The sequence below is a fragment of the Juglans regia genome, chromosome 14 (genome assembly GCF_001411555.2).
Source record: "Juglans regia cultivar Chandler chromosome 14, Walnut 2.0, whole genome shotgun sequence".
Lineage (NCBI taxonomy): Eukaryota > Viridiplantae > Streptophyta > Magnoliopsida > Fagales > Juglandaceae > Juglans > Juglans regia.
This window is the reverse complement of record NC_049914.1, coordinates 26,067,928-26,093,762: the sequence shown is the minus strand read 5'-3', so window position 1 is coordinate 26,093,762 and position 25,835 is coordinate 26,067,928. Positions and strand designations below refer to the sequence as shown.

The 25,835-nt window shown below is 37.0% G+C and overlaps 1 pseudogene; it reads left to right on the top strand.

Annotated features, from left to right (window-relative positions):
* The first annotated feature begins 15,543 nt into the window (after positions 1–15,543).
* LOC108985997 lies at positions 15,544–25,259 on the top strand (annotated as a pseudogene).
* The last annotated feature ends 576 nt before the right edge of the window (positions 25,260–25,835 follow it).

Sequence of the window (25,835 nt, the reverse complement as noted above, 5' to 3'; positions counted from 1 at the left end):
GGCTTAGTAAAGATTCTCCCTTTGTAAATAATCGTAGTTGGTGTAACATTTGAATTGAAGGAGGGCATGACTTCAACCAAAGTAAGTTAGATCATAGCTTTAAAATAATTAACGGTGATTAAGTATTTTAAATAAAAAATGAATTATCATAGAGTAATTTGTGAAATGTGGTTATATATCTGGGATGTGCAGGCGGTTGAGGTCGACTCGATTATGGAGTTCATTTCGTATCTGTTGAGCTCATCTTCTCTATTTGATGAAGTATTGGGATCCAAAACATGTCGGTTATCTCCACTACCTCCCCGATGCCATTTTATTCAAAACAGGTTAGTACATTTTATTCCATAATTTTCATTAATCCTTAATGGTTCCTTAATTAAACAAACAATTAGGTTGATTATTAATCATAATCAAATAATTTATTTATTCAACTATAAATTAAGACCACTTTTGATGTTGTAGGGATAGATATTTTGATATGCAATAATCTATTTAGCTTGCGATGTTTATTTATAGGATTATGTTATAATTTCTATTAATACTCTTCTTTTATAATATATCACAACGTGTAATTATTTATAAATTACATAAACATTATATTGTTATTTAATTAACCAAAATTATTATGTCCTTATTAATAAAAAATTAGTTCTTAACAAAAAATATATATATATATATAAACTAAACAAACGTGCATTGTACTTTTCTTTCACCTAATGTGTATATATAAATATATATATAAATAAATATATTTATATATATAAATGGAGTTGACCCATTAGACTCCATTTAGAGCCATTTTTATAACAGAGGAAAGAGAATAAAAGTCACCTCAACACACAAACATCAGATTATTTTGAGACATACAAAAGCGATGGCTACCTCATCTTCTACCTCATATTTTGGGATAGACAGACATGATTTTATTTTAAATGTTTTATCAAAGGCGGAATGCAGACGGGAGGTTCAACAAAATTGTACGTCCCTTTAATAGTTTTTTCTTTTTCCTTTGGGTTGGTAAATAATTAGTTATATGTAATTAATACAATAAATATGAATGGCATCGATCCAAAGGAGATTAACCATTAATTACACATACCTTAACAAGAGAAGTGAAAGTACGTACGGTACTTATAACTATTTTCACAATTACATATGTATAATATAATAATATTTTATGAATTTAAACGTCAAGTCATGAGAAGTAAAAGTCAAAAATATTTTATTAAATAGTTGACAAAATTTGTTTAATAGCCGTAACTTTATTTTTTAAAATTTAGAATAATTAATCAAATTATAAACTTTTACAGTCATTCGGTCTTATCATAGGACGAACTAGATCGAATACTGGAAAAAATGAAAATACTTACATTGTTTATTTAATACTATTCAACCGACCTGATGACTGGCCTGACATGATTTTCCACAAATTGGAATACTTTTGTTGCCCGATTTACTTTTCAATCAGAATTCTCGCCATATATATATATAATTTTTTTTTTATAGAAAATAGATATCATTTCGTTTTATGAGAGAAATTATATCTATGACTCAAGTTACAAGCTAAACAAACATCTGTTATACACTTTTCCGTACATAAATATCTTTGTAACAAGTATTATATGTATAAAATAGAGATAAAACCAACCCTAATTTCACCATCAAGTTTTGTCTCATTATCCTTTTCTTGTTCTTGATTATAATTTAACCATCAAGATTTCTCCGTTTCTACTAGTTAGAATTTTTATTTTTATTTTTTTAAAAAAGAGTATGATACTCTAATTTTATTGATAAATGAGAACTCTCATTTATGGCCAATGACACTACAAGAAACAAGGTCTTTCCCGGCGCTTAATTTCACCGCAAATAAATACCTTATGTATAATAAAAAGAGCATGTAGACGTTACAACCAAAATCCCAAACCCGAATTTCTAAAGAAAATTTAGAGTTGAAATTTATAATAAAATGTACTTAAATATAGTCCATAAAGAAAATAAGGAAACTAGAGTTAACAATGAAGTTTAAAAGTGCAATCCAGTAAAAACAAACCAATTACATATTTCTACTAGCTAGCTAGATTAATAAGCATATGGGCAATATCTAATCTGCATGTATTGTCTCCAGATCTAGGTATTGTATAATATATATATATATATATATAAATAATATATATATTTTCAAACACTGAAGCTTAATCATTTTCGTAAGGATTAGGCTTCGTCCGGACTTTGTACAGGCAATTAATTGCATAAATTCGTGATGATGTGATCACTTCCCTCGAGATCGAGAGAGTTATTTTGAATATTACACACATGTTGATGCATTCCATTTAATATTATATATAATTGTGAAGTGTATAAATTTTATAAAGTCAATTTAAAAAACATAAGATTTACTATTAAAAAATTAATTTTATTTTCATGTGGGTCATGTATTTGTTCATTTTTTTCAAAATGATTGCATAGCGTTTACACATTCATGACTGCAACTACCATTTCTCTAATTTTTAATCTTTCAAACTTCTAAATAATTTACAAATAAATTAGTGATCTACCGGCCTTATTTCAAATAAGTAAAATGTTAGGAACCCTAAAGAAGAATTGGGAATGAAGAGGGAATTGATGAAGATTGAAGGAACTGAGATGTGAACTGAAGTGAAGGGGTCTTAGAAGTTGGGAACTCGAAACGACGTCGTGGAGGCTCTGGAAGAAGCGATGCGTTTAACCAGGGAGGAACGCACCGTTTTATGAAGGAGCATCTTGCCGTTTAACTCTTTGAGTGTAGTTTTGCAGTACTTTATTTGTCATGTCGTTTTTATATAGAGTTTACTGTTGTTGAGGCCTGTATTAGACGGGGCGTTTTAATTACTGTCATCTTTACATTCTGTTGCTATAGGGCACGTTAGTTAATTCCTAGAGTTTGTTAGGAAATGCAGAGGGATGTGCGTATATGAGGAATGCGTAAAGGAAAGAAAAAGTATCGAGATTATTCTACAAGTTATTGTGGTCTGTAAGGAGGTTTGGGTTACCTCGAATAACCTAGTAGATTTATAATATTTCTGTTCATCGTCTTCCTTAGACTTTATCATACGCCTGTGTGTGTTGAATAGAGTGGAGTGTTCTTACAGTTCTACCAAATAGAGCTTAACAATTGGTATCACAAGCACCAATCCTACCATTCCAAATATTCTGCAATCACAAAATCACAAAACCAACAAGAACCCAAAAATACATCAACCCATGAAATCCTGACCATTCCAGACTCACATTCAACCAAACAGAACAGAAACCATGGCTGAAGCAACACATTCCAAACAGAACAACAATGAAGGTCTTCAACGCCAGATTGATATTTTGGGGGATGGGCTGTGTGAAGTGCGTGGGAACCAGCTGACTGCAGATACTAGAATGGATCAATTGATGGATATGGTACGCACATTGGTAGCACATCAAAACAACACTGGCGCCAGAGACCTGCACAACACAAATGATGCTGAGCAAAACCAAAATAAGGGGGGTTTTCCACGAGGAATCAAACTAGATTTTCCTCTTTTCAAATGGGAAAATCCAACTGAGTGGATATTTAAAGCAAACCAATACTTTGAATATCATCAAACAAACCAAGCTCAGTGCTTATTAATTGCTTCCTATCACATGGAGGGGGAAGCCTTGGTGTGGTACCAAGACGCTCTTGACACGGCCCTGTTTAATAGTTGGGACACGATGACTCGGGCCTTGCTGTTACGTTTCAGCCCAACAACTTACAACGATCCTATGGAAACTCTAACTCGTCTTAAGCAAACTTCATTAGTGGCTAGCTACAAAGCACAGTTTGAGGCTCTATCCAACAGGTTACGTGGACTCTCTGATCGTCATAAGCTAAGTTGTTTTCTTAGCGGGCTGAAAGACGAAATCAGACTACCCCTATGTATGTTTAATCCTCTTAATTTAGGTGTTGCCTTTGGGTTAGCTCGGATTCAAGAGGAATACATAAGTAGTACTCGGAAACCCATTAAGTTGAACATGGAGAGGGGATTAGTACTACCTGGTCATGGCCCTACCGAGAACACTCTTGGAGTTGAAGGTAGTAATAAGGGGCAGAAAACCTTTCAAAGAGCAGTATCTTCATTGTCTATGGATGAAACACGAAAAAAGGGTTTATGTTATCATTGTGAGGAGAAGTGGAACCCGAACCATGTATGTAAATCTCTAAGGATTTACTTAATCCAAACTGTTGAGGAGGGTGCAAATATGGGGACAGAAACTGAGGTGGCCGAAACCTTGGAAATAGAAGGGACCGTATCAACTTAGGTTGTGACTGTGGACCTGAGATTTCTTTGAATGCAATTACGGGCACACCAAGTCGGAAGACTATGCGAGTAATGGGGTTGATTGGAAAGGTGCAGGTGGTGATTTTGGTCGATTCGGGAACTACACACAACTTCATTGACCCGTCGCTGGTACAAAAGGCTAGAATAGTGATGGATACCTCTCAAAGGGTGACTGCGAAGGTAGCTAATGGGCAAGTTATCACAAGTGAAGGTCATTGCAAGGAGATTACCACACGGGTCCAAGGTACTAATTTCAGTCCCTCTTTTAATGTATTATCCTTGGGAGGTTGTGACGTGGTATTGGGCATTGAATGGCTGGAAGTATTGGAACCTATCATGTAGGATTTTTCAAATCTCACTATGAAATTTATTTATAAGGGAAGGGGTATTCAGTTAGATGGAATTGGGTTGGGAAAGCTCACACTTGATGGCAATAATAAGGCCATGCTGAATTCAGTCAAGAGAGGGAGATGGCTGTTTTTGCACATAGTGGAGGTGAAAAAGGGCAAAAAACACTACCATTGGGGGGAGGATATCCACAAAATCTTGACCACTTTTCAAGAGGTCTTTGAGGTCCCTAAGGGACTACCCCCATCAAGGGAACATGACCATAAAATTACACTTAAGGAGGGAACTCAGCCTGTGACAGCTAGACCCTACTGTTACCCACATTATCAAAAGGCTGAGATTGAGAAAATCGTGACTGAGTTGTTGGAAACAGGGGTAGTGAGACCTAGTAACAGTCCCTTTTTTTCACCCGTACTATTGGTCCAAAAGGTGGATGGGAGTTGGCGCATGTGCGTCGACTATAGGGCCTCAAGAAACGATTAAGGACAAGTTTCCAATTCCAGTAATTGATGAGTTATTGGATGAGTTGTTTGGGTTGGTAGTTTTCTCTAAATTGGACTTAAGGTCCGGTTATCACCAAATAAGAGTAGCCCTGGAGGATGTGTCTAAAATGGCATTTCGAACTCATGAAGGGCACTATGAGTCCTTGGTTATGCCGTTTGGTTTGACGAATGCTCAATCAACCTTTCAAGGATTGATGAACCATATCTTTCGTCCTTATTTGAGAAAGTTTGTACTATTTTTCTTCGATGACATACTAGTCTATAGTAAGGGGTGGAATGAGCATTTGGGGCATGTGGAAAAGGTGCTGGAAATTTTAAGAGGAAATCAGTTGTTCGCTAAACTTTCTAAATGTGAGTTTGGAGTGTCGGAAGTGGACTATTTAGGGCATGTTATAAATGCTAAGGGGGTGATGTCCGATCCTAACAAGGTGGAAGTAATGTTAGAATGGCCTGCTCCAACAAGTGTGAAGTCTTTAAGGGGTTTCTTGGGCCTCACCGATTATTACCATAAATTCATCAAGAACTACGGGATCATTGTTGCCCCACTTACAGATTTATTAAAAAAGAATGCGTTTGTGTGGTCGGATGCAGCCTTGAGGGCTTTTAAGGAATTGAAGGCAGCAGTGACTAGTCCCCCAATCCTTAAACTGCCATATTTTTCTAAAACCTTCACTATAGCGTGCAATGCAAGTGGGAGGGGAATTGGGGCAGTTCTAATGCAATCGGGATAGCCTCTTGCATATTTGAGTAAGGCAATCAAGGGTAAAGCCCTTCTCTTGTCCACATATGAGAATGAACTATTAGCCTTAGTTACAGCGGTAAGGAAATGGAGGCCTTACATTTTAGGCTAGTCATTTGTAGTTAAAACAGACCAGCAGACTTTGAAACACCTACTGGAACAGAGAGTTGGGACTGTGGCTCAACAGAAATGGGTTAGTAAGCTGATGGGATACGATTTTGTGATTATGTACAAAAAGGGAAAGGAAAACACTGTGGTCGATGCCTTGTCCAGGAGGGAGGAAGCAAGTGAGTTAGTGGAAGGATCCCTAGCCATGATTTCTTTTCCTAATAGTGATTGGGTTGTGGAACTGAAGGATAGCTATGTACATTCACCCGAGGTGCAAGAAATATGTAAGAAGTTACAGGAGGACTGTGCAGCCGTAACAGACTACCAAATGCAGCAAGGGTTGCTGCTGAGGAAGAGAAGAATTGTCATTGTGCCCAACTCTCTTTCAAGATTAAGGTACTGCACTATATTCATGATCATCCTTACAGTGGACATTCAGGGTATTTGAAAACGTATCAGCGTGCTAAGAGGGATTTCTATTGGAGGGGAATGAAAAAGGATGTAAAGAAATTGGTCCGAGAGTGGGACATGTGTCAAAAGGTGAAGTACGAAACAACCCAACCAATAGGACTGCTACAGCCCTTGCCCGTGCCTCAACAAGCTTGGACAGACATCTCTACGGATTTCATAGAGGGCTTGCCCAAGTCCCAAGGTCAGAATGTGATACTTGTGGTGGTTGACAGGTTTACTAAGTACGGTCATTTCATCCCTCTCTCACACCCCTACACAGCTTTTGGGGTAGCAAGTCTTTTTATGAACCATGTTTTTAAACTGCATGGACTTCCTCAGACTATAGTTACTGAACGTGATCCGGTTTTTGTTAGTACTTTTTGGATGGCATTTTTCTCATTACAAGGAACGAGTCTCAATCACAGTTCGACATATCATCCGCAGATTGATGGTCAAACGGAGGCCCTAAATAAATGCGTGGAAGCATATTTGAGGTGTTATGCCGGGATGAAACCACAGAGTTGGGCTTAGTGGTTACCCCTTTCGAAATGGTGGTACAATACTACGTATCACACAGCCACTAAACTAACCCCTTTTGATGCCTTATATGGCTATCCACCCCCACAGTTATTGACATACATTCCTGGAACCTCACCGAACAACCCAGTGGATCAGACTCTACGCACCAGACAACAAATCATACAGATTCTGAAAGAAAACTTAGAATTATCCAAGGTTCGAATGAAAATTCATGCAGACAAACACAGATCAGAAAGAACCTTTGAGGTGGGAGATTGGGTGTACCTGAGGTTACAACCCTACCGCCAGAGCTCTATTGCTACACGACGGAACCTCAAGCTCTCCCCTCGTTACTATGGGCCATTCCAGGTGGAGCAAAAATTCGGCCAGGTAGCTTATCGTCTACGGTTGTCGTCGACTTCAAAGATTCACCCAACCTTCCACGTTTCATGCCTCAAACGAAAGGTTGGAAATCAAATTCAACCCTTGGCCACCCTTCCCCTCGTCAACCATCAAGGAGAAATTCAACCCAAGCCAAAAGCCATAACAGAAAGACGTATGAAGAAGCATGGAGATCGAGCCTTGATTGAGGTTTTAATCAAATGGGTCGGTGCCCATGAGGAGGACAACACTTGGGAAGTGTTATGGAAGCTTCAGCAAAAATATCGTGAAGAGAAGAGGAATTGTCAGGAACCCTAGGGAAGAATTGGGAATGAAGAGGGAACTGATGAAGATCGAAGGAACTGAGATGTGAACTGAAGTGAAGGAGTCTTAGAAGCTGGGAACTCGAGACGACGTCATGGAGGCTCTAGAAGAAGCGCAACGTTTAACCAGAGAGGAACGCATTGTTTTATGAAGGAGCATCTTGCCGTTTAACTCTTTGAGTGTAGCTTTGCAGTACTTTATTTGTCATGTCATTTTTATATAGAGTTTACTGTTGTTGAGGCCTGTATTAGACGGGGCGTTTTAATTATTGTCATCTTTACATTTTGTTGTTATAGGGCACGTTAGTTAATTCCTAAAGTTTGTTAGGAACTGCAATTTTGTTGCTATAGGGCACGTTAGTTAATTCCTAGAGTTTGTTAGGAAATGCAGAGGGACGTGCGTATATGAGGAATGTGGAAAGTGATAAAGCAGAGTCAAATTCTCCTTGATACGTTCCTTGATACGTGCTGCTGCTTTACTTTTCCGTTAGCATCATATCCGTTACGTTCTCCATGATATGTGCTGCTGCTTTACTTTTCTGTTAGCATCATACCCGTTACGTGCTACCTTCCTTTTCTGTCAGCATAAGATCCGCTTGTATAGCTGTAGGGATATGATTGTTATTTATTTGATTCTTTCCTATTACATAGGAGTTTACTTCTGTACATATTTCGTATATATAATGAAGATTTATCTCTTTATACGGTAAGGAGGATTTCAGCTATTTACCGTGTTTTACAAACATCTTTATGGTATCAGTTTCAAGGTTGTCTTTTCTTCGATTCTGACCATGGCTGCTTCGTCTTCTTCACCTCCTACTCTTCCGCTCAACACAATGGTGCATATGCTCACCATTAAACTGACCTCCTCCAATTATCTATTGTGGAGAAATCAGTTTGTTCCTCTATTATCTAGTCAAGAACTTTTTGATTTTTTGGACGGTAGCATCATGGCTCCTTCTCCCATGATTACTGCTGCTGATGGCACCCCAACGTCCAATCCTGCATATACATCTTGGCTGCATACCGATCAGACTCTACTCAGTTTACTCTATTCCTCTCTTATAGAGGAATCTATGAGTGAGGTACTGGGTTTCTGTCACTCCCACGAGGCCTGGCATGCGCTTGAAGTCTCATTTTCGCACCGTTCAAAGTCTCGAGAGCTGCAACTCAAGGATGAACTCCAGCTGATGCAACGTGGCTCTCAGTCCATTGCTGATTTTTCTCGCTCCTTCAAAGGTCTTTGCGATCAATTGACTGCTATTGGTCGTCCCATTGACGACACAGATAAAGTCCACTGGTACCTACGCGCATTAGGACCCGACTACAAGATCTTTTCTACCACCATGATGTCACAGCTTCCTCTACCATCCTTTACAGAGATTGTTCCAAAAGCTTTGAGTCATGAAATCTTTGAAAGGTCAGTTTCCCATTCATCTTCCAACTCTGCTTATTTTATGCAGCAGACTTCCAAAGTGGTTGGTCATAAGAAAGTGAAGCATCGGTCTTCAGCCTCTCCTACACCGTTTCCCAACTTGAAGTCATCATCCAACTCCTCCGTTCACTGTCAGTTGTGCGACAAAGAGGGTCATTTGGCCAAACGTTGCTGGAATTTTCTGAAGCTCAAGAAGAAGCAATCGGCTAACCTTGCTGAGGTATTGTCTGCCTGCTCGATTCAAGATTTTAATGACGCTGACTGGTTTCCTGATTCTGGTGCAACGTCTCATATGACTAGTGACACCGAGGGTGTGGATCAACCGGCTGCCTATTCTGGTAATGAACGTGTCATGGTTGGCAATGGTCAGTCTTTAACAATCTCTCACACTGGTTCCATTTCTTCTCTTGTTCCGTCTAGTCCTCTTCTTTTATCTAATGTCTTAGTTGTTCCTGGAATTAAGAAAAATCTTATTTCTGTTAGTCAACTTACTAAAGACAATAATTGTTGTGTTACCTTCTCTTCCTCTGGTTTTACCATACAGGATCGGGTCACAAGAGTGGTACTGGGAGTCGGAAGATGTGAAAATGGTCTTTACGTGTTGGATCGTCGTCATCATGCCTTCATGTCCACTACTTCTTCACCACGAGCATCTTTTCGTTTATGGCATGCTCGTCTTGGTCATCCACATTATCGTACTGTTGCTTCTCTTTCTAAATTAGGATCTATTTCTTGTAGTAATAAATTGGTGAACAATGATTCTGAATTTTGTGTTGGTTGTAGACTCGGCAAAAGCCACCGTTTACCTTTTTCTTTAAATGATGAACGTTGTGCCATGCCTTTTGATCGTTTACACTGTGACCTATGGGGTCCATCACCAGTTTCTTCTTTTACTGGATATAGATACTATGTTGTTTTCATTGATGATTGTACTAGATTCAGTTGGATATTCCCTTTAAAACACAAATATGATTTTTTTAATACTTTCATTCTTTTACAACGTTTTATTGAGACACAATTTTCCGCAAAAATCAAATCATTTCAGTGTGATGGTGGAACGGAATTTACCAATAATAAATTCCGCTCTCATCTGCATTCTTGTGGCATTGATCTTCGTCTGGCATGTCCTTACACTCCTTGTCAAAACAGCATTGCCGAACATAAGCATCATCATGTCACAGAAACGGGTCTTACTCTTATGTTTCATGCTCATGTGCCGCTCTCCTTATGGGTTGAGGCTTTCTCTACTGCCGTCTTTCTCATTAACCGACTCCCGTCACCGTCTCTTGCTGGAAAAACACCTTATGAGCTCCTGTTTGGTAAGCAACCCGATTACTCTATGCTTCGTACTTTTGGGTGTCTTTGCTTTCCTTATTTAAGAGATTACTCACCTAATAAATTGTCTCCAAAATCTGCTCCTTGTATTTTTTTAGGATACAGTACCCTTCATAAAGGATTTCGGTGCTTAGACCGTAAGACACATCGTGTCTATGTTTCTCGACATGTGCAGTTTCATGAACATATCTTTCCTTATAATGGTGATTCTGTGCAAAATCTGCCATCTAACAGTGACTATATTCATTTTTCTAAGTGTCAGGAATGTGTTTCTAGTTCTACTAACGTTGGTTCTTCAGATTCTTTGCCTTCATCATCTTTTTCGAACTCATCATGTCTACCTTGTAGTGATATTCCACATCTGTCATCACCTTCTTCTCCTGGTTTGCAGGTTCCTCTTGATGAGGAACCTTTCTTGGATTCCGTCGTTCCAGATTCTACCATTCTTTCTCCTGTTTTGTCCTCTCCTCGAGTGACCACTTCCAGCCATCCAATGATTACTAGAGGCAAAGCTGGTATATTCAAACCACAGTTGTATCATGCTATGAATATCTCATCTTCTTCTCAGATTTTTCAGGCTCTTCTTGCTCTCAAAGAGCCACGGGGCTTCAAGTCTGCTGCAAAACATCCGGAATGGCTCTCGGCTATGGATGATGAAATTCATGCACTGAAGAAAAATGATACGTGGGTTCTTGTACCTCGTCCTCAGCGTCATAATGTGGTTGGCTGTCGCTGGATTTTCAAAACAAAGCTTCACTCTGATGGGTCTATTGAGCATCATAAGGCACGTCTTGTGGCTCAAGGATTTTCTCAGGTTCACAGTCTTGATTTTGGTGACACCTTCAGCCCTGTGGTGCTTCCTGCTACAGTTAGAATCATTTTATCCTTGGCTGTTACTTCTGGATGGCAATTGCATCAGCTCGATGTTAAAACGCCTTTCTTCATGGCTTTCTCAACGAAGAGGTGTACATGGAACAACCACCTGGCTACACTGATCCACAGTTTCCTCAGCATGTTTGTCGCCTGAAGCGTGCTCTTTATGGCTTGAAACAAGCTCCTCGAGCTTGGTTTCATCGATTTAGCTCCTTTTTGCTCAAACTTGGCTTTCACTCTAGTCAGGCTGATTCTTCGTTGTTTGTCTATCACTCCTCACTTGGCACTGTTTACTTACTTCTTTATGTTGATGACATGATCATCACTGGAAGTACTCCTTCTCTGGTTCACAATTTTATTACTCGGCTTTCCAACGAGTTCTCCATGAAGGATTTGGGTGATCTTCATTATTTTCTTGGAGTTGAAGTTCAAGCTAATGAGAAGGGCCTTTTTCTCAGTCAAACGAAGTATGCTCTTGATCTCTTGCAACGTGCTTCAATGATTGATGCCAAGCCTATTTCTACACCTTTTGTTGTTGGCCAGCATCTGTCAGCCGAAGGGACGCCATTCTCCGATCCTACTCTGTTTCGTTCTCTTGCCGGTGCTCTACAATACCTTACTATCACCAGGCCTGATTTTTCCTTCAGCGTCAATTCCATTTGCCAGTTCATGCATGCTCCCACCGAGGATCATTTTCGTGCTCTCAAGCGTATTTTGCGCTATGTTAAAGGCACTGTTCATCATGGTCTTCAACTTCATAAACAGTCCACTCGTAATCTTCTTGGCTATTCTGATGCAGACTGGGCTGGATGTCCTGATACACGTCGTTCCACTACTGGCTATGCTATTTTTCTTGGTGTTAATTTAATCTCTTGGTCCTCTAAGAAACAAAGCACTGTTGCTCGTTCAAGTGCAGAAGCAAAATATCGCTCCTTAGCTGTTGCTACTGCTGATATTTCATGGATTATTCAATTGCTTCGGGACCTTCGTGTTACACTCTTAGCACCACCTAAAATTCTCTGCGACAATCAAAGTGCAATTTTTATGGCAATCAATCCGGTTACTCGTCCTTGATCCAAACATATTGCGATTGACTACCATTTTGTTCGTGAACTTGTTGATAATGGCACTTTGAAAATTGATTTTGTTCCTTCACATCTACAGCTTGCTGATTCTTTGACCAAAGGAGTTACCAAGCTGCAATTTGTTCTCTTTAGAAGCAAGCTCAGCGTTATCCCTTCTACCACGCTCACCTTGCAGGGGGGTGATAAAGCATAGTCAAATTCTCCTTGATACGTTCCTTGATACGTGCTGCTGCTTTACTTTTCCGTTAGCATCATATCCGTTACGTTCTCCATGATATGTGCTGCTGTTCTCCATGATACGTGCTGCTGCTTTACTTTTCTGTTAGCATCATACCCGTTACGTGCTACCTTCCTTTTCTGTCAGCATAAGATCCGCTTGTATAGCTGTAGGGATATGATTGTTATTTATTTGATTCTTTCCTATTACATAGGAGTTTACTTCTGTACATATTTCGTTATATAATGAAGATTTATCTCCTTATACGGTAAGGAGGATTTAAGCCATTTACCGTGTTTTACAAACATCTTTAGAAAGGAAAGAAAAAGTATCGAGAATATTCTGCAAGTTATTGTGGTCTTTAAGGAGGTTTGGGTTATCTCGAATAATCCAGTAGATTTATAATATTTCTGTTCATCGTCTTCCTTAGACTTTATCATACGGCTGTGTGTGTTGAATAGAGTGGAGTGTTCTTACAGTTCTACGAAATAGAGCTTAACATTAAGACTGTTCATCCGGGCCGGATTTTTATCCGGCCCGGTCCGGAACCCGGATAACTGGGTTCTGGTTACGGGTTTCGGCCCGGATTGTATCCGGGCCGGAACCCGCATCACTCCTAACCGGCCCAACCCGGGCCGGTTACGGTATTACATCCGGGTACCGGATTTTAAACCCGATACCCGGTTATAATAAAAAAAAAAACAGCGCCTAACTAAACCCCCCCGAACCCGTCGTATCGAATCATCGATACTCATTTCTCATTTCTCACTTCTCCCCTCTCTCCCCCTCAAACCATGATAGTTTGAAACCCTAGCCTTCTCCTTCATGTTTTGCCGCCGTCTCCCTCTCTCTCGCTGTCGCCGCTGGCCGAACTTCCGATCGGTAAGTCTCTCTTCTCTCTCTCACTTCGGTAAGTATCTCTGCTCTCTCTCTCACTTCGGTAACTCTCTATTCTCTCTCTCACTTCGGTAACTCTCTCTCTCTCTTCTCTCGATCTATGAGTAGTGCCTTTGGACAAATCTTATGTGGGTATTAGAGTATATGCCGTTATTTTTCTAGATCTGCTCTCTTTACTTAAACACGGGTTTTTTTTTTTTTTTTTACGTTTTGGTTCTCTTTTTGTTGATTTTGAGTTTGTTTTGATGAAAATGTTTGAATGTTTGAGGAGTATTTTTATGGGTTAGTTCCTCGTGCCGTCGACTTCATCCGTGGGTGTGTTTTCTTATCTCTGTATGTTTTGTTCTCTGTTTGTTGATTTTGGGTTTATTTTGATGAGAACGTTTGAATGTTTGAGGAGTATTTTTATGGGTTAGATCTGTTTAGTTGAACAAAGGAAAAATAAATAAACATTTTTCTAAGCTCTTGAAGATTGGGTCTGTTTCCATGTACATGAAGGAAAAATAAATAACAAATCTGTTTAGATCTGCTGCTCTTTAAAAAAAATCAAAGACAATAATACAGTACTGCAAGAGGCAAGTTGTACTACATTCCAAGCTTAAACATATTAAAGACTAGAACAAGGGTGTCTGCCAATGGATCGATCACCACTTTAGTTATCTCAAAATCTGCTGTGCATTTTCCTCTCCACACGTGAATGTTATTGTTTGGTGCAAATATACAACTTGGTATTTCCTATAGTCAATGGCTCTTCTATGTCCCTATTTACTCTTGTTGAGGTTCAGTACCCCCCGAATTGAAACGAACTGCCTATTTGAACTCAAAACGTTGTAAGAGCTTGTTGGTATTGAGGGTAATCAGAAAAATTTGTCACTGGGAATCTCAGTTTGGGAAGGATCCGTTGGTGTTCTAGGTAATGCTATAACTTATATGGCAAACCTGATCTGATATGTCCGGATTATGACAATAATTAATGAAGCGGCTTGTCTGAGGAGCCTCAGAAAGAAAATGTATATAAATGCTTACGAAAACATAAATAATGTTAAAGAGTAGTTAATCCATTTGATATCTTGTTTTAAATTATAGCTGAATATCATATTTTGTGATGTCCCTTGATCATGAATGCAGCACCTACTCAAGGTTCTCCCTGTGGTAGGCGTTGCTAGGAAAGGAGATTTCAGTCCTTCACTCAACACAGATGAAGTTGATGCTATTTTCGATGTTCCTGTAATTTTTATATATTGTAATTTTGTGTTTTGTAATGTAATTTACAAATATTGAATAATGTAATATGCAGTGAATTGCATTATGTGTTGCATGCATTTTACATGATAAATATTAAATTTCCTTTTTTAGATGCATTTAGTTAAAAATGTAATTAGTTTTTCAACATTTTTTCTTGAAAAAATTGTAATAGTATATAGGCTTTTAGATACAAAAAAAAGTATGCTTATCAGCATTATCTTTTTCTGGGGAAAAAAAATCAATAATATAGGCTTTCTGAATGTTAAAAAAAAAAAAAAAAAATCCGTATACAGCACGAAACCCGGATTACCGGGTTGTAATAACCCGGATTCATCCGGATTTTGGCCCGGGTAATAACCAGGTATATGCGGGCCGGAATCCGGCCCTGATTTGGAATCCGGGTTCCGGGCCGGGTATACTCGGATACCCGGTCCGAAATCCGGATGAATACCCTTACTTAACATAAAAAAACTAAAACCGAGACAAAATTAGCTGATGGGCTCACAGTTCAATGCTATGCAGATGTCAATATATATTAACGATGCAAATGCTAAATAGGGACTAAAAAACAATTCCTGTATTAATCATCTACTTACTTCCCAACTTGTTCAGTACTGTATATACAAATAGATAATACAAGATCTAAAGAAAAAAATAACCGGAGAAATTAATAGCCCAATTGCATGGCTTGTCTCTGTTAGCACCTCTATAAAAAGCCGAGTTAGCAACACTCACAACCACATCAAAACCAGTTATGGCGATGAAAGCTGGTTACATACTTATAGGCCTTCTTGTTCTTGTTGGCTCTTTCGCCAACACCAGTAATGCTAATGCTATTACTCCCAGGTACGGCATTTCTTCACTCAACAGGACCAGCTTTCCCAAAGGTTTCACTTTTGGTTTAGCATCAGCTGCCTATCAGGTAAGCCCAGGTTTTCTAGGTACATGTTTATAGAATATATATTTTGAGTTTTTGTACGTTCAAGTTCCCTGAGATCTCAAGAATAATTCATGCATTTACGTGCACGCCTCAATATCATGTGTTTGAATTCCAGTATGAAGGTGCAGCGTTTGAAGATGGCAAAGGACTAAGTATGTGGGATTATTACAGCCACAAATACCCAGGTCTCTCTCTCTCTCTCTCTCTCTCTCTCTCTCTCTCTCTCTCTCTCTACATATATATATATATATATACACACACATGACACACACACATGCACACACACATTACGTACGTATTAATTGTTTCAGATGACATGAAGATGAAAAATAATTTAAAACGTTCTATTTCCGAAAGAAAGAAGGAATTGACATTTAATCTCTGAAGAGATATACTAACAACCTTCCTTTTTTATTTTATCAAGGCCAATATGAATTTGCGTTCCCATATATTACGTACCCTCTACTCATAAAAAAATATTCGAACAAACTTTTGTTGTTAGGCAAATGTATTAACAGATAAGATTTGTATGAAATTGCAGAGAAGATAGCAGATGGCAGTAATGGAGATGTTGCTGATGATCAATATCATCGCTACAAGGTACGCATATCCTTTTTTCCCCGTCTAATTACTGGATAATAAGAGGAGTAAAAGGTGTATGCATGTGTGTGTGTATATCACATAAGAAAAAATAATTAAATATTGATGAGGTAGCATTTTCATTCCATTTTTGTTCTATTATGATAAGGTGGTATTGTCAAGTCCTTAAAAAAACTTAAATTATAAAACTCAAATTTCAAAATACTTAAAATAAAAATAATTATTTTAAAGAAATTTTATCTAAAAAAAATTGTAAAAGAAAAAAAGTTTTTTTTTTTTCTAACATTTTTTTGCTAAAAAACTTAATTCTGGTATTTTGTGCTTTCTTGTAAATTTAGGAGGACTTTGGGCTTCTGAAGGATATGAATGCAGATGCATAGAGATTCTCAATCGCATGGCCCACAGACTAATACCAAGTAATTAATTACATGCTTTTCTGCATGATCAATGATCTGTTGCAATTTTCTGATCACTATATGCATTAACTGTATATTTATTTTAAAGCTTTCGATATATATCTAATCATAAGTCAACCATTCATTTGTGTCCTATTTTCAGCCGGAAAGATTACTAGCGATGGTGTGAACCAGAAAGGAATCGACCACTACAACAAGGTCATCAATGAACTCCTAGCCAAAGGTCATGGACGTCCACAATAACATATCATATACTAATAATTCACTGATGATAATGTATTAATGGTACTTAAAATTATTGAAATGAAGGTCTTACGCCCTATGTGACAATTTTCCACTGGGAAACTCCCATGGCCTTAGAACATGAGTATGGCGGTTTCTTAAGTCATCGCATTGTGTAAGTGATGACTAATTCACGGCCATATTAGCAGCATTCCATATATAGAAATGGGACACTAATATATCCGTGCATGTGTACGTACGTAATTTTCAGGGACGACTTCAAGGACTTCGCAGAGCTTTGCTTTAAGGAGTTTGTATTGAAGATCAGTTATTGTGATGTTTATTTCCTAGAAACTCTTCATATTTGTAATTTACTATATTAAGCTTTTTTATTATTAGTCTGTGTTGGAAGTTGTATTTCTGTTTTAAATGAATTCTAAGAGTCTCTATGTAAGCTAGCTTATAAAAGCATGATCAATGGAAGATGAATAGCAGAACCATAGTATCAATCCGTGGACAAAAAGGGTTGAGGTTTCTCAAGTAATTTTTTTGTTTTTCCTTTGTTTTGATTCCATTGTTTAAAACCAGCAATTGGTATCAGAGCTAACCAGGTTCATCTGAGGATCGAAAATGGCTACCTTTGGAGCATCAACATCTGTTCCTATTTTCAGTGGTGAAAACTATGATTATTGGAGCATCAAAATGAAGACTTTTTTCATCTCTCAAGATTTGTGGGATGTAGTGGAAAGGGGGGTGACAGTTCCAGAAGTAGGAGTTTCGGATTCAACTCAATCCAAGCAAGAAACTACCAAAGATGCAAAGGCATTGTTCATCCTACAACAGGCTGTGTCTGAATCAATCTTTCCAAGATTGATGAGGGCTGAAACTTCAAAGGCAGCATGGGAGATTCTGCAGGCAGAATTTCAAGGAAATACTAAGGTAAAACTTATCAAACTTCGCTTTAGAAGGGAGTTTGAAATTTTAAAAATGAAGGAATCTGAAGCAGTAAAAGAATATGATTCCAGATTAATTGAATTAGTTAATCAGATGTGTGCCCATGGTGAAGAGGTGATTGATCAAAGAATTGTTCAAAAGATTCTGATTAGTTTACCCGAAAAGTATGATCATGTAGTAGCAGCTATTGAATAGTCAAATGACTATTTGTAATTAAAATTGGTTGCGAATAATCTTTTGGTTACAATAAATTGGTCACAAAAATTTATTTTTCTTGTAGTGATAGTTCGATTTGGCATCTACTTTATCGACTATGACAATGGATTGAAAAGATATCCTAAACTTTCAGCACATTGGTTCAAGAATTTCCTCAAGAAACAGAAATGAAGATTTTCGTATTATGAATTGCCTATCAAATTGGGTGGTCTCAGATTGATAAATTGAGCATTTCTTCTCTATGAATTATATTGTACTTCTTGAATAATGTAATTTCCTTTCTGTACTCGCGGAAACAGCGCTTTCAGAATAATAAATTGCTCTACAACTAAATGATCAAAATACTTTTGGACTTTTACATTGACTTCTGATCTCGACCATGCATGTGGAGTTTCTAAAAATCCTAACTACTTTGCTTATTGAATGGTTCAAATTTTGTTAATGCCTAGGCATTTGACATGTGATATGATGAGTTTAGACCTCAAAACGTTCTTGCTTTTCTTTATTCGAATGGTTACCATGCAATATACATAACAAGTCCTCAAGTAAAAGGTCGAAAATACTTATTCTTTTATTTGTAACATTTCATCTTATTTTGTCAATAAGGTTTTATCTTCTTTCATTTAAATATATTCCATCAAAACCAAGTAACGGAAAAGGATCCCTACCTCCTACCAGATCAAACTCGTAGCAACATTTGGGAAGATGTAAAATCCCTTGTCGGGCTAGGCTCCATGAGATGCTCATATCTCCTTCGAGCTGGGCCGAGTTTATGCCCAAAGCCGAAGAAGTTTATTAGCAAAGTCGACACACGTGCTGCGTGAAGAATAAGATCAGGCCTTGGGCCAGGGAGAGAAGAAGCCCAGGGCTGGGGCGAGAAGAAGCCTAGGGCCCGGGATTAAGAAAAGCGAATATATATAGGGTAACTACAAAATACCGGCCTACAAAATAGCAGTCGTCCCTAATACTCAAATATTAAAGACTATTTCTTAATCAGAGTTTAAAGTACTATATCAAACTAACTTAATATTTAAGGCCGGCATTGCGTGGTGGACATACACAAGCGGACTGACCTGTGATCAGGATCCGACAACCAAAACTTCTGTAAAACATATTTATAAATATTTTAAATTTATAATATTTTTATTCATTCTTTCTATCTCATTTTCTAAACTTCTGTAAAACTTATTAATTCAAACATATTAAACATATAAATTATTTTATTAATATTTATAAATAATTTCATCTCGTTTACCGTCCAAATCAAACCTTTTTATGCCCCTTCTAGGTCTGGTAGTACCACGTGTTATTAATACCAAAGTCTATTTTTTTTTATTACATTTGGACACGGATTTGACACCAATACCTCTATTTTGAAAATTGAGAATTTGTGACGTCGATCAAACTATAGACCTTTGGCCAATAGAATCTAAATGATGCGACAATATCAAGTCATTTCATAAAAAATAAAAAATAAATAAAAAAATTATTATACTCACAAAAAAATTTAACAAAAAAATTTGTTATATTCATAAAAAAATTCAATAAAAATAAACTTATAAATTGACATAATTTTATATGATACATTAGATCTATTTTACAATATAACATATTAATTTTTGTAAATTTATAATAAAAACAATCTAACATATCATATAAAATCATGTCAATTTATAAATTTATTTTTGTAGAAATTCTTGTGCGTAAAATTTTTAAATATATATACACACAAAAGAGCGGGGCAATGGGGGCATTTAGCACTGACTCTTTAAAATTGTTTGTGAAGAGACCCTTTATAGCAACAATCTTCGCGTGCCCTTGGAAAGACCACTGTATGGGGTGAGCCATGGACAGCTAAAAACATCTCATTCTCACCAGGCTTAGGCAACCTCAGCGTTCTGGGTGTCATTCCAACAGACAACTTTTGGCTACTCAGCTGCAATTAAAGACCATCAGCTAAATCTAGATATTTTCATCTCACATTAAACATATATTGTTATAATTAAGAGTTTAAATAAATTTTTTACCGAATTAGTTACGACCTTTTTAAGGAATTATCGGCATGCATGCTGACAAATGGCTCCCAAAGATTAAGCCAGGAAGAAAGGCTTCATCTTATTATAACTTTTTTTTTGTATAATTATCAACATAAACCCAGATTCATGTCTCTTGTACTTAATCACGTTCTTGTTTTCACCATTAAAAATACGTAACTATATATTCCGATGGACCGATATTGCGTGTGTAGATTTACAACACATATGGCCGGAGAAATTATATTTTCACCCACATATAATGTAAAGCGTACTCTCTCTCTCACACACACTCTTTTTTTTTTTTTAGAAGGGTCGGTAGCCACGCATATAGCAGTCCTGTCCCAAATCTATTAAAAACCTCTCACATATAGCAGAAGAATACGGTGATTAAAATCAAGATTCTTGGAAGATTTATCAAAAACCTCCCAAATATAGCCCAACGAACCTCAAACAAATAAACAAACTAAACAAACTTAGAATAATACTAACAAGCCTATATAATAAGACCTCTAAAACAAGCCTAACAAGCAGCGCAAAAAAAAAAAAAACAGAGCAGCACTGCATACAACGCAACCCTACAAACGTTCTGCACTAACCCGCAGAAAACCACCCTTGAATTAATTCCTTGCAACATGTGATCTACACCGAATTGATGCAATGCCCCATTTATCTATTCTAATTAAATCTCGCAGCATAGAAGGTAAGTCTATAGTGTTTCTCCATTTTGTATCTCTCTCGCTTGCACCCTGTCGAGCGAGCCAATCCGCGACTGATTTATTGCATGTTTAGATGTGATGGCGACGTAACAATATACTCTTATGGGGTAGGTAGATCATTTGCCTTTTCTTCTTGACATTCTCTGTATTTAGTTAGGATTAAAGCATCTAACATAAAATACAGATGTAGAGGCATAAGTACCGAACAAAAGTTTCATTTAGAACGTCGTAAATTCATTGGAAGTGATGTTATGATCGATGCATATTTGACTAAGTTCTATATATATATAAAGCGCAGTTAACAGTAGTACCACCGTCGATCGAGGATAATCAGATTGAAGCAGTACTTATGGGAAATCTCCTTTTAGGTCTCTTAGTTATTCTTTTCCCATTGACAAGTAGTGGTAGTAGCATTGCTATTCCACCTACCTATGACACAGCTTCGCTAAACCGGAGCACTTTTCCGAGAGGATTCATTTTTGGCACGGCGTCAGCGTCTTATCAGGTAAGTATCCCCAGATTTTTGTACCTTTTTTCCTATATTTTCGTTCCTCTAATGTCATGGGATAATATTGTAAAGTTGTTATAGAAACAAGAAGTTACGGGATGTAAAATCTGGACGAATATAATTAATGTATACATTCTTATAATTAATGTCAGTACGAAGGTGCAGCAAAAGAAGGTGGTAAAGGACCATCAACATGGGACACTTTCACCCATAGATATCCAGGTCTGATCTCTATTGCTCAAATAAAATCACAAACTGATGACACAGTATGATTACACAGTATGCAATATGGTACATCATATTGCAAAAATGATTACACAGTATGCACTACAAGAAAACTATTCGTGATTATCGTTGTAAATATTTCATCACAAATACTTATTTTTCTTGTTGTGAGTAGATGTAATATATTACATATACCCTTATTAATTTGTTACGTAGATGTCTTTGTAAACCTAATTAACAGTACTTATCATATTTTTAATGCTAGTTGTGTTGAAGTAGTGTACAAGACCCTTATTATTGCTCGTTTTCTTTCATCAGTAACTAAATCTTTGATCCAAAACCTTCCGACTAGACACAAATCTCTCTATGCTCTAGCCGGCAATTAAGTTGGCTACGTATTTAATTAGTTAATTAATTAATTGACGTCCTTTGGCCTCAATTGTTAGAGCAAACACCCCACTTTATGACATTCTATTTTACAAAATATTCGACCATGAAATTGCAGATAAGATAACCGATCACAGTAGTGGAGATGTAGCTGTTGATCAATATCATCACTACAAGGTATGGTACTTCCATTAATATAAGAAACGATTAAAGATCATTTATTATACCATTATTACTCACTATATAATTAATATCTAATATAAATACTCTTTAAGTCCAGTACATGCAGCAAGTTGAATTTTAGTGTTATTGAGCAAAACTAGCGAGAGGTTAATTACTTCAAGGGAAAATGATCTTCATCGTATAAATTTTGTAATACCTTCGATCTGAGTTTTGTGACGCATGCAGGAAGATGTTGGGATTATGAAGGATATGGGTTTAGATGCATACAGATTCTCAATCTCATGGTCCCGACTTTTGCCAAGTATGATTCTTATGATTATTTGCCTCAATTAATTTGTACTTAATTTCTGCCATAAAATTTCAGAAAATAAGGGAAAGAAGAACTAGATTGACGTAAAAACTGGACAATATTCAAGTATTTTAACTACAAGCTAGGTTTGGAAATATCATACTTCTGTTCTTTTTCTTTTTTGGTCTATTCTTAATTTCTTCATGAGTGGCAGATGGGAAATTATGTGGGGGTGTGAACAGAGAAGGAATTAACTACTACAATAACCTCATCAATGAGCTGCTGGAAAAAGGTCATGATCTAGTACTCTTGGAGTTCCATCTTATATATATCATTTATCATCAGATTCTTATGAACCCGGCCAAGTTAAAAAATCAAATAAATAATCTTATGTAGTGCTCAAAATTCACTCTGTACGTCGTTTACCATAACTGAATGCATGCAGGTCTAAAGCCATTTGTGACACTCTTCCATTGGAATCTACCCCAAGCCTTAGAAGATGAGTATGGTGGTTTCTTAAGTTCTCAGATTGTGTAAGTACTAATTCTGTAATAATTTATAGCATAGGGTTAGGTTTGAACTCTGGACCTTTACTTTGATATTATGTAAAAACACAAGTACTTGTCTTAAAAGTTTAAACTCATGGGTAGATATATATAGATTTTATTATTTAATATATGTTTAAACAGGTGATGGTCTAACTAATTAGAACTTCTTATTTTTTTGATAATTATACAAAGGGATGATTTTGGGGACTATGCTGAACTTTGCTTCAAGGAATTTGGTGACCGGGTGAAGCACTGGATTACACTGAATGAGCCACTGGGTTACAGCGTCGGTGGATATGCACTTGGTCTTTTAGCGCCGGATCGATGTTCGGATTGGCAAAATCTAAACTGTACAGGTGGAAATTCTGCGACCGAGCCATATATTGTGACACACCACCAGCTTCTTGCACATGCAGCCGCAGTTAAAGTGTACAAGCAAAAATATCAGGTTCCACACACGAATGATTAATCTATAACGTATACATGGGTATCTCTCAAGTACAGATACATATTGGATATCAAATATTGTCCATACATATAAAACTTTACTTGGAAAAAAAAAATACATTGTATCTTTAGTACAAGTAAAATGCAGAACTCTCAAACTGAGTATGCGCAGGCAATACAGGAAGGTACCATAGGAATAACGCTCGTCTCAAACTGGCTAGTTCCATACTCCAATTCGACGTATGATCGTCACTCTGCACTGCGAGCACTTGATTTCATGTTTGGATGGTAAGTATATATAGTAGTAGTAGTACTGCTTGATTTCTTTAATTTATAGTTTTTTTTTTCCCTCGTAGAACATATATATTATCGTTCAACTCCCGTATCTATAATTAGTTTTGAGCAACTATTCATCTTAAATTATCATATAAATCAATCAAACCATATTGAGTTGGAATATTTGAAGAAATCTTATATGCCAATCGCATGACTTAAATGAACAAACCTCTTAAAATATATCGTATTAGTTAGCGGATGTGATTGAGAATGAAAAAAAAAAAAAAAAAGATTAAAGATCTAAAGAACATTTTTCTTACAATCAAATATTATTTAATAAATTATGCTTTGGATGGAAATTGCAGGTTCATGGACCCATTAACAAATGGCGACTATCCACATATCATGCGATCTCTGGTTGGGAACCGATTACCCAATTTCTCAAAAGAGCAATCCATGGCGGTGAATCGTTTGATTTCATTGGAATAAACTATTATACCACTAATTATGCAGCCCATGCAGTACCTGACGTCCCGAATGCTGGAATTTCAAGCTACTTGATAGATATACGTGTTAATCTCTCAAGTAAGTACAAAATACTACGCATTCATGGACACTCGACGAGATTATGATTATAATTAATTTCCCAATTATTAATATTCTAGCAATAATAATATATATAACTGGATCGACGATCATAGTCATGACTTTTAATTTTGCTGTGGCAGCCGAGCGAAATGGGATTCCTATTGGTCCAAGGGTGCGTGACAATTAATTATATTATATATATATAATAAGTAGTCGATTATCAGCTTATCTGTACATGCACAAAGAACTCCATTTTCATTGAATTATACACATAATTTAATTGCAGGCTGCTTCTGACTGGCTATATGTCTATCCGAGTGGAATACAAGATCTTTTGCTCTACACAAAGACAAAATACCATAATCCACTCATTTACATCACCGAGAATGGTAATTAATTAAAATTCCAAGCTTATTATTAGTTTTCAATTAATATCAGCCCATAACTAAGATCATCATGATACCATCAACATAAATGATCCACCCTGCTATATATTATATATAATATCACAGGGATTGATGAGTTTAATAATGCCTCTTTATCGCTCGAGGAAGCCCTCCGGGACAGCCATAGAATTGACTATCACTACCGCCATCTTGCATATCTTGATGCAGCTATCAAGTAATTAGTGCTTAAACGTTTCTTTATAGAATTTTAGCCTTTTTTGTTCTTTTTTGAGCTCTATGAATTCCAATATTAATAGTTGATTAGTTTACCAACTTATAAATGATGCTGACTTTGGTTTAATAGGGATGGCGTTAATGTCAAGGGATACTTTGCGTGGTCATTGTTAGACAATTTTGAATGGACTTCAGGTTACACTCTTAGATTTGGCATTTACTATATAGACTACAAGGATGGGTTGAAAAGACATCCTAAACTGTCCGCCCATTGGTTCAAGCGTTTCCTCAAGAAATAGACACACCATGCAAACTGCTAGCTCGAGTTCAAGTGCATGCGCGACTGCAAGTGTTGGATCGATCAGTAGCCGTCTCCAAACAATGATCCCAAGATTGTTTCTTGTAACGCCCCGGTCCCGCAGGGATCGAAGAGTTACTCCCTATAACTTAAAACTCACAATTCATCAATGTATTTATAAACTCTAAAATATAAAGTCATCAGAATACTACAGAATCTCTCAATAAAAATCCGTCATTTCTTAGAAATCTTCTATGAGTAAACCACTATGCTTAAATAATCATCTCATCGATGCTCCATAATTCTGATCTTTAGCTGGACTATTCAAAATCATCTGAAAAATATATGGAGATAAGGGGTGAGTTATCAACAATTCAGTAAGCAGATGATATATACTAGTGTGTAAACATGAACATTTACAGAGTTCAGAATACAGAACAAAAATATTTTCTTTCAGAATGCAGAATCAGAATAATGTTTTTAAAATACAGCTTCAGAACATGTTATCAAAAATATCAGAGCGAAAGTTTGAAAATATTCATAATCAAAATCCCTTTGGCATAGCATAAACTGAAAC